The following is a 10,919-nucleotide window of genomic DNA, read 5'->3' as shown; positions in this document are numbered from 1 at the left end:
AAATAAATAAAAAAAAATGAGTTTTATTTCTTAATAAGATTTTTAAAAGTTAGTAGACATTCTGAAGGCCTAACACCTTCTCGGAATGTACATTGAACTCGAATCATTTTTATTCTCAATTGATTTTGTCTGTTTAAATCTTTTGAAATAATATTAAGTTTTCTTATTTTTTTATTATTTTTTTTTAAATTAAGTAGCGACTCTGTTCTTTTGGAAATTCGATTTCTCTTCAATAATAAATTTAATCGATTTTTCGAAAACAAGTCATTTTTTCTTTAATAAAACTCTAGTCTAAAAAGGAATCCTATTAAAACCAAATTTTGTACAACACGTTGGTCAGGGCTTGGGGCAGCGCTCCTGGTAGGCTGGCGTATCACGCTGCCAGTGCGCCTGAAATGTCCCTCAGTACTTCTTGGCTTGGCGCATCACGCCAGTGTCGCGCCAAGTGGTCTGGGGCGCCACGCCAGCTCCTTTTATGGTGTTGCTTTATTGTCCTTGATTCCTTTGCTCTCATTACGCAATCACTTCTCTTAGAAACCTTGTAAAATAGCTAATCATGTTTATTAGTATGCAATCATCACAATCTTAAGTTAAAACATGTAAATTAGATTAGTGAATGTTCTTAAACTCACGTTAAAGATGGGTAATTCAAAATTATTTGACATATAAATATGCCCAAGATCACTCTCTATCCCAATTTATGTGATACATACAAAATTTTAGGGTCAAACAAAAGTTCTTTGATGGTAATTTCAATTTTTTTATAATTTATTTTAATTTGTTAATTCAAACGAGATACATTACTTTCAACATAGCTTGCAAAAATATAAATTGTATCAACTGTCCTTACTTCCTTTCTCTCAACTTATCTGGCATAGATGAAATTTGGATAATCAACCAAATTTTTTATTGTAATTTTTTTTTATATAATTTTAAAAATATTTTAAGTTATTAATTATTGAAAATTTTCAACTTTTATGTAATTCCTATATATATATATATATATATTAAAATTATTTTTTAATAATTTTATATCCAAATGACAAAGGTGCCCTTTAATGCAATTTGAATTTAAGAAGCACACATGTCAACAAAGACATGCTTGTTTGTAAAGTTTTATCTTTTAAAATTGGAAAAAAGGCATAAATTCACCCTTTAACTTGTCGCGAAAAGTCAGTTACACGCTTAAACTATCATGATGACCTATTACACACTTATTCTTGATAAAAGTGTAACTAATACCACCCCAGAACTGACGTGGAAATAAAATTAAATAAAAAAGTAAATTAGGCGCGTTTGAGTAAAAAATAAAGTCAAAAAATATATTATTTTGACCCCCCCCCCCCCTCTATTTCATGCTCAGCTTCTCATTCTCCTTTAGACTTCTTCTTCATTTTTTTTCTTATCAAAACTCTACAATTTCTCACTCAATTTTATCATTACTTGAGAATTCTCTACTAATTTGACTCATACTTAATTCAACAAAGTGATTCACCAAAAAAAATAATTTTCTAATCTAAATTTTACACAACCCATTAGTATCAAAAGAACATTAAAGAGTCAAACCCTAAATTCCTAAACATTTATTACCAAGAAAAGTTAATTGCTCCCCACCCCCACTTATCAAAATTATCAAGTTTACACAGCGCTGCAAATTTGATAGAACGAGTATTTGGGTTCAATGAAGATTTATACATAGCAAAATTAAAATTGGCTCGACAATATAAAATTGATCAATATCAAATTAAAATATTTATTTCAAGTTTCACAACCCATTACCATCAAAAACACTACTAACTAAAAATAAAATTCAAAATAAATCATTACCAATTAAAGTTCATTTGACCCATATTTGAAAAACCCAAAAGAAAGGAAGGTGTTTAGATAGGGTTAAGAAGCTGAGAAATATAAGTTTTGGGTTCAAAATTATTGTCAATGATGATGACAAGTGGGATGAAACCGTATTGAATAATAACTTTGATTTAATTTGCTATCCATGTCCCCTATTTCTTCACGAATTTTCTAACCATCTTTGCTACTTCGTCGATCTTATTTGTTGCAATAGTTTATTTGGTATGTTTTATAATCAGAAGAAAGGATTGAAAATGGAGTCATTCAGGTAAGAAAGAAGAGAAAAAATAAAGACAAAAATGGTTTCATTCAGGTAAGAAAGAAGAGAGAAGATAGAGGTAAAATGGTTGGGAAAAAAGTGAAAAAATGAAGAGAGAAGACAAAGGTAAAATTGGTTAGGAAAAAAAGTGAAAAAAATTAAAAAAATTACATGTGTATTCTTGCATAGGACGGTGCGTGCACACAACTCTAGTATGTGTGACTGGTTTTGTACATTAGAAGGTGGTATTAGTTACACTTTTAACAAGAATAAGTGTATAATAGGTCGCCATGATACTTTAAGCGTGTAACTGACTTTTCGAGATAAGTTCAGGGGTAAATTTATGTCTTTTCCCTTTAAAATTATCTTCTTATTCCTTCTCTCTCCTTCAAACACTTCCGCCACCATCCATCACCGCTTAGCCACCATCACTTGATCCCAAAGATATATTTTTCCTGAAGAATGTAAAAATAATTATTTTAATATACAATTGCGTATAGTTTCATCTGTAGTCATAGCCTTATAGCAATTTGCAGGTGAATTGAGAAAATCTGGACAGATATTTTTTAAGGGATTCTCAGGTGAAATGTGATAAGTTGAAGTAATATTCAACCATCTCCACTTTTTTCATTCCTTAATGTGGCAAATTAAATCAATAATATATACATAACCAAAAAAAACATATAGAAAATTTCTCCCCCTCGATGGAGTCATTCAAAAACTTCGTCAGTGAATTAAAAGAACGGAAAAGGGTCAAAATTGCCCCTAAACTATGTGAAATAGATCACTTATACCCTCCATTACATTTTGGGATCAAAAATACCCCACCGTTATCTTAGGAGACCACAAATACCCTCAAGAGTTAACACCCCAAATTATTAGTGATGTGGCAAGCCACATGGGACTAATCCCTCCACCTAAGCATTGCCAACTAAGATTCACTACAAAAGAATTTGACCTTTAGCGGCGATAATAGTCTCCACAAAAGCCCAGAAATCGTCACTAAAAGTTTTTAACATTAAATTCTAATTTTGTGTTTTTTTCTCATTGTTTTAAAAAACCAAAAATGATATCGATTAAGTAGGAGTTTTAAGACATTGTATGTTTTATTTTTATGTCATATGTAAATCTATAAAATGAACAATGATGCATTATATAGTAGGAGATTTGAATTGAGAAGTAATTTTGATGATTTTTCGTAATAATATTGGATATTTTAATATTGATATTGCAAAGTTATTTATTTTAGAAAATTAGGTTGCAATCGAAAATTAATTATCATATTTTTTGGTTGAAAAAATAGGTTTTACTAGTGAATGGTTGTTGGAGCCTTAGTCGCCACTAACAATCACTAATAACCTTTAGTGACAATATTTTGGGATTTTGTGGCAACTTTGTCGCCACTAAAGGTCAAATTCTTTTGTAGTGAATCTTAGTTGGCAATGCTTAGGTGGAGGGATTAGTCCTATGTGGCTTGCCACTTCACTAATAATTTGGGGTGTTAACTCTTGAGGGTATTTGTGGTCTTCTAGGATAACGGCGGGGTTATGTTTGATCCCAAAATGTAATGGAGGGTATAAGTGGTCTATTTCACATAGTTTAGGAGCAATTTTGACCCTTTTCCGTTAAAAGAATGATTGATTTGAAGGAAGAGATAGTGACATATATTGTGCCTCATCAGATCTGAATTTAGTCGTGGATCTAGAGATTTTGGTGTTGGTGCATCTACTAGTTCAACCCTCTATCTTTTGCTTGCTCACATTTAAATATGTACAATAGTTCTGTAGTGCAATTCCATCAAATTTGAAGAACACAGTGTGGTGGTCAGAGGAGAAGAAGACGAAGATGGTGAGTAGAAGAAAATGCTGCTAGTTTTTTTTTTTTAAAACGAAAAATTGAAATGTAACTTCTTCTTTTATTAGATAAATAACTAAATAGTTTTAAACATAGGTTTTTATTTACAATAAATTTTTAAATAATTATTTTTGGTATATATGCTACACGTCTTCATTGTTAAAAAAGTGTTAAAATGACACAGCTGACCTCGACATGAGGTGCTTAAAATAAAGAAAGCGTAGTTAAGGTGTCTTAGCGAATGTTGGTCACGACCCCAAACGAGTCATGAGTGGCACCCACACTTAATCTCCTAAGAAGGAGAGCCAACGAATCCAAACTACAACTTATATTAATTGTTCAACTTACGAAATACAACCATAATGTGGAAGTTCAAATCTTATTAATTTAAGAACACAAATCCACTAAAGTATATTTAATATCGTTTCCCAAAACCTGAAAGTCATCACATCAAGGATATCTACTCTCAAAATACCAAGTCTAAGAGTATTAAGGACACCAAAATAAATAAATAGAATAGTCTATGTCTGAAATCTAAGAACATCATGCCATGACCGAGAGAATCCAACACGAGTTAGAAGGAATAGCTCATCCTGAAATCTGATGTGCTGGAGACTGGCTATAATAGAGGGACAGTTGAAGCTGCTGGTACACTCGCGGCACTCCACAAAAGGAACACCAAGGAAAATTACAAGTAGGGATCAGCACAAGGCAACATGTATTGAGTAGATATCATCGGCCGACTCAAAATAGAAACTAATATGCATAAAGTAATAGTATGAAATTAGATATAGCACTTAGAAGGTGGCAAGCAACAAACAACATGAACAAGTGACAACAACACTGAATCAATTACGTAATCAGTCACAATATCAAGAACATACACGAGGACTCATGCCTCCACACCACGCTCATTTGGAAAATTGGTTCTTTGAGATTGAGTACATTAAGTTATTTCAATATGTTTTTCTTTAATGTTACCATGTCGGAACGTGACAGCCGATCCAATAATATTGTGTAGGAACGTGACACTCAATCTCATATTACCGTGTCGAAATGTGACATCCTATCTAATAATATTGTGCCAGCTCATGACACCCGATCCAAATATATCATGTCAGCTTGTGGCACCCGATCAAAATATATCATTAATTCATTTGTCTTTCTTTATCATCTCTTTCCACTTTCTTAACAATATATCATTAAGTCTTTTGTATTCAAGGCATCACTTTAATAGAACAAGTTCAAGATTATGGATTTCACGGTCTTGGGATTACAGACCAATCACAACAATACATGAATTATCCAAACCACAACAACCAAGTACATAGAAAATTCACAATATCACTCAATGACTATCAATCACTATTAAGAGACTATCTATCACATAGAATAAACCATAACCTACCTTCACCGAAGAATCGAAGTCAAGCAAGCTAATTCTTCAATGTTTTTCCTTTCCTCAATGCCTTAGAACGTTTCCCATCTACCAAGTGTCACGACCCAAAAATGGATGTGATGGCACTCGTCTTATCCCACCAAGATAAGTCAGTCTAAAACTCAACCATTACGATAAAGTGCAGAAATAAAATATAAGTAAAACTCTAATACTTTAATAGAATGCGGAAATTCATAATCGACTTAAATATACCCCAAAACCTAATTGTCACGTGTACAAGCCTCTAATGTATTTTAATAAAATTGAAAGAAAATACAAGTCTCAAATGACATTGTTGCTAGAATAGAACAAAATCATATATAAGGAGAAAGAAGGTCTGCTAAGATGACAAGCAGCTACCTCACAAACCTCTACAAGAAGCCTCAGACAAGAAGAGAAGAGAAAGAGTATCACAAAGATTTGGGAAATAACCTACAAAGATGTAGAAGCAAGGGATGAGTACCAAACCACACGGTATTAACAAATAAACTTCTAAACACAAGCTAAGGGAATAGAATATGGGTACTCTTTACCACCCCAACCGAACCTCCACAACTACAACCTATATAAAACTAGCCCAACCTAATAATTCACAATTTTTATAGCACACAGCTCAACAACAACGTACACCCTAACAATTACATATCCTCAACAACAAACTCAATAATCGTCAATCACAAGTTCCACAGAAAGGCACTCACAAGATCAGCAACACACAAGATCAAGTTCACCAATGATAAAGATGTGCAATGCAATGAAATGCAATGTCAAATATAGTGATGCATGTCTGACCTAACGATACACACCCGTTGTATCTCAGTCTGAGACCCATGGGGGACATATCTATCCATGCATCCGTCGCGGCGTGCGACACGACCCTCGATAATAAAATTCGTCATGGTGTGTGACACGTCCCTCGATAATAGAATCCGTCGAGGCGTGTGACATGTCCCTCGAATCATAGTATCTGTTGCGGCGTGCGATACGTCCCTCGAAATATAGTATCCGTCACGGCGCGCAACACGTCCCTCGAAATGGTATATCCTCTTATCACATAACACTTATGACAATCATGTTTCAGAGCCAATGCAAATGACATGTTCACACAAATAATGAGGAGATGACCATTTTCATAACAATGCACAATTCACAACAACACAATCGTGATACAACATCAACAATGAATCAATCAGTTTTTTAAACCATTCTCAACACGTCACACACCAATAATTAGTCACATTGCCTTTTATTACCCTTTTTTCATCATTAGAATTATTCAATATGAACAAGTCAACCATCACCAATTTTCATTACTCTCAAACACGTACTACAAGGAAATACACGATTCTATGTACTTAATAAGGGTTTAGAAATCCACTTGCCTCAAACAGTCGAACAATTACTTTGGGACCTGAGTTTTTCCCTTTCATAAAGCTTCAAAGTGCTTCTCAAATATAAAATCTTCATAAGAATACGAATCTAATGACACTCATATTACTATATTTAGTTTTGGCTATAAAATCGGGTAAAAAAGTCATCTCGAGCCACCAAATTTGAATCTGAAATTTTCTTTCAAATTATGTTTACCCAATGATAAAACAAACTCGCATGCAAAAATTCAGCTAACACGGATCGTTATTCGACCCCCAAATCAAGATTTTGTTCTAAGAACCTTAAATCTATATTTTCTTAAATCAGTATAAATTATACACGTTTCTACCCTAAAAATCTGTTCATAATCACATAAAAATTTAATAGAAAGGATAAGAATCATTACCTTAACAATTTGTGAAAAAAAATTCAATTTTTCTCCTCCTTTTTCCTTTTCTTTTTTCCCTTTCTTTTCTTTTCTTAGTGTGCGTGCGTTCTTTTTTCTGTTTCTGCACTTTTGCAGCAGCAAACAACTATTATTATTATTATTATTATTATTATTATTATTATGGGTTTGGCCCATTATTCTTTTTTTTCTTTTTCTTTTCCCATTATTATTAGCAATAAAATAACCCTTTATTAAATCTGAAAATCCTGTCACTCATTCTTATAAGCATAAATCATTTATAAAAGCTACTAAAAAGGGTTAATATACAAATAATGGTTAAAATTCATGAAACGGCTAAGAGGGTCGTTACACCAAGTATGCATAATTCATAAGTTAACGAGTCTATAGACACACACACACATATAGCCTAGACTCAATAACTCATTCAAATCTATAGTCAATTTCCTAAAGTTCAAGCCCAAGGGTAAGCCTCAATACCTTCAATTATCATAACTTAAAGGAATTCATATGAGGGAAAATCGTATGAAATAGCAAATTATTAATTCAAATTAAATGTTATAGTCATAGTTTATTTTAATTGTAATTCGCAGCAAACATCCCATTTTTTTGCCACCTAATTCGATATACAATTAGCCATTTTCGATATACAATTAACCATTTTATACATTTTATATTTTATACATTTCGGTATAAAATGTATAAAATGTGTTTGTGTTTTGTATAAAACGAGGGAAAAATGTATATATAAATACAAATACATATATTTTCGTCTTATACACTTATAATTATACAAATACAGATCTTATTCTACAAATTACAATGTATAAATGAATTTATACAAAACTGAACAATAAAAATTAGATGTTTGTAGCGAATTATACAAATCAAAAAGCTCCATAGCAAACATAAAAATTTGTTATGGAGCGCAATTATGCAAACTATAGTTATAACATACAAATATGATTTTTATGTTTGCTATATGTGAAAGTTATTCTATGTATAATATAATACACCTAATATTTAATTATCTATACTAATATATCAAAACTTGAATCATAATAATCAAAGAAAATAATTAATGTTGAATCTAACTGATCAAATCAGTGGGGTACTGCATAAACTAAATGGTCGAACTAACATATGTCTTTCTCAATTTCAACAATACATTAATAATATTATATGATTGATACTCATCCCTTAATCATTATACAATCCTTCTTTAGTCAATGACGATTAATATTTGTCCCCCACTTTCAATACAGGGGCGGATCTATTAAGGGTTGTGGGGGTGTCACTCCATCTATGAAATTCGACGAAAACTCTATATAGACATAGGTATATATACAATATTTATATAAATATATAACGTGTCACCTAGAGAACTAAATTGGCATGTGGTGCCATCAGAGGCGAATCTAAGATTTTTCGAATATGGGTGCACCAAGAAAAATGTATTAAGTGGAATTGATCCGCAGTCCTCAAAGTCAAAAGCTCAACATTTAACCGTGTGGACCAACTAGACTTTTTATAGTACGGGTGCAAAAATATAATATTATACAAATGATAGAAAATATATACATAAAATATCTAATTTTACGAAGAAACCACGGGTTCGGGTACCCTATTTTTTGCACCTAAATTCGCCACTGGGTGCCATGGTAGGAGGGCGACTTAATGAGGTTGATGTTTCGTGTTTGAATTCCGTTTGCATCTATTATTTTTTGGGAAATTGCTGCACACTTTTTTAAAGAAAAAAAAAGGCTACATGCACGTTTTTATTAAGGAAAAACATCTATTATTTCTTTTTAAAAAAATTATAATTGTTGTTGACTTAGGTTAAATTAGTTAATTATTACTCCTTTGACTTTTCTTTTGTTTGATTAAACAAAAATAAAAGTGTTCCTTTCTCTTTATCTAAATCTTCCTCAGAGTTTCAACTTCTCCAAAGTCTCATTGCCCCATTCCGAACCCATGTCACTTGTTGTCGCTGCCGTCCGCCGCCTGCCTTAGCATTCTGTCCAGCGGCTAAGCCTCATAGGCCTACTTGTTGTTGGGTGCTATTTTTTTCACTTTTCTCCATCCATCCACAACCTTTTTATAGATTGTAAGTTTGTAATTCTATTTTGTAAGATTTTTTTATTTCTATTTCTTGAGTTCTTTCAAGTTTTAAGGCATAATACATAAACATGACTCCTAACTTGGCTTCAGCGGACAACTATGCCCTCCAACTTTGAGTGTGCACAAGTAGACACTTAAACTTGTATAAAATTGAGCAAGTAGACACACTTGTCCTACATGATATAATACACATAGGACACAAAATTGTCATGTAGGGTGTCATGTAGGATGAATATGTCTATTTGTTCAATTTTATACAAGTTTAAGTGCCTACTTGTGCACATCCAAAGTTAAAGATCATAGTTGCCAGCTGACAACAAGTTAAGGGTTATATTTATGTATTATGTCAAGTTTTAATGAGTGATGATTGATTTCATATTAGACAACAAGCCTACTTGTGCACATCCAAAGTTAAAGATCATAGTTGCCAGCTGACAACAAGTTAAGGGTTATATTTATGTATTATGTCAAGTTTTAATGAGTGATGATTGATTTCATATTAGACAACAATTTTGATTTTACTTTGATATTCTAAATTTCTAATGAACATTGTAAGAACATTATTAGTTAAAAATTGTGTGATATGAACCACATTAATTTGAATTAACTATGACTTATCCTATTAAATTTGAATTAATTGTGAGTTGAATTGAATTTTAATTTTTGTAGGAAAGTGTTCTAGTTTTGTGAATTGAGATGGATAAGTTTCTTGCGAAATTTAATCATTGGTAAGCAAGTTCTAGTACGAATGTCAATCGTTATCATCTTATACATGACCTTAATTTGAATTCACTTGAAGCCGATCTAGAAAAAAGAGTACCAACTCACTACAACCCTCGGATAAAGGATGGGACCATCTCCAATCCATCTCTATTTTACTCTCCATTCTCTATATTTGGAGAGTAAAATAGAGAATGGGTTCTCCAACCACTCTCTATTTCACTCTCTATTCTTCAATTATAGAGAAGTGAATAGTAGTTCTCCAAATTTGGAGAACTACTATTCACCTCTCTATTTTACTTTTTTATTATTATGATATTATTTCTATTATATTATTAATTGAGTCTTCATCATTTGTAATTATTTTCTAATGTAATATAACGTTTAAAAATATATTATTAATAAGTTACTACTTCCGCGAAAATTAATCTGTTTTCTATTTTATTTTTTAAAAAGAAATGGTCACTTTAAATATGTAATTTAAAGTTATTTTAATATTATTTATATTATATAAGATTATTAATTAAGTCTCTAATATTTGTAATTATTTTGTAAGTAATATAACATCTAAAACATATTATTGATAAGTATACTACTTCCATCCCGAATTAACAATTTTTCTAATTTAATTTTAAATTTTTTTTGTCATTTTAAATGTCACTCCCCGAGCCTATACCCTGGACGTGGCCGGCACTCGAGAAACCATTGTTGGCCCCAAGCGAACCCTTGGCCTGACTTACTTACTCAGCGGAAGACTTTAAGCATTAAGAAAAGAACTCAAATGCAAGATAACTCAACTGTCTCAAACTAAACTAATAATGTTTTAGAAATAAACATTTAACTTAGCCAAAGTGGCAACTCAAATATGATCATAAGCTAATAACAAAGTAAAGACAAAT

This window comes from Solanum tuberosum, unplaced genomic scaffold (genome assembly GCF_000226075.1).
Source record: "Solanum tuberosum cultivar DM 1-3 516 R44 unplaced genomic scaffold, SolTub_3.0 scf00253, whole genome shotgun sequence".
NCBI lineage: Eukaryota > Viridiplantae > Streptophyta > Magnoliopsida > Solanales > Solanaceae > Solanum > Solanum tuberosum.
This window is presented reverse-complemented; position numbering follows the sequence as displayed.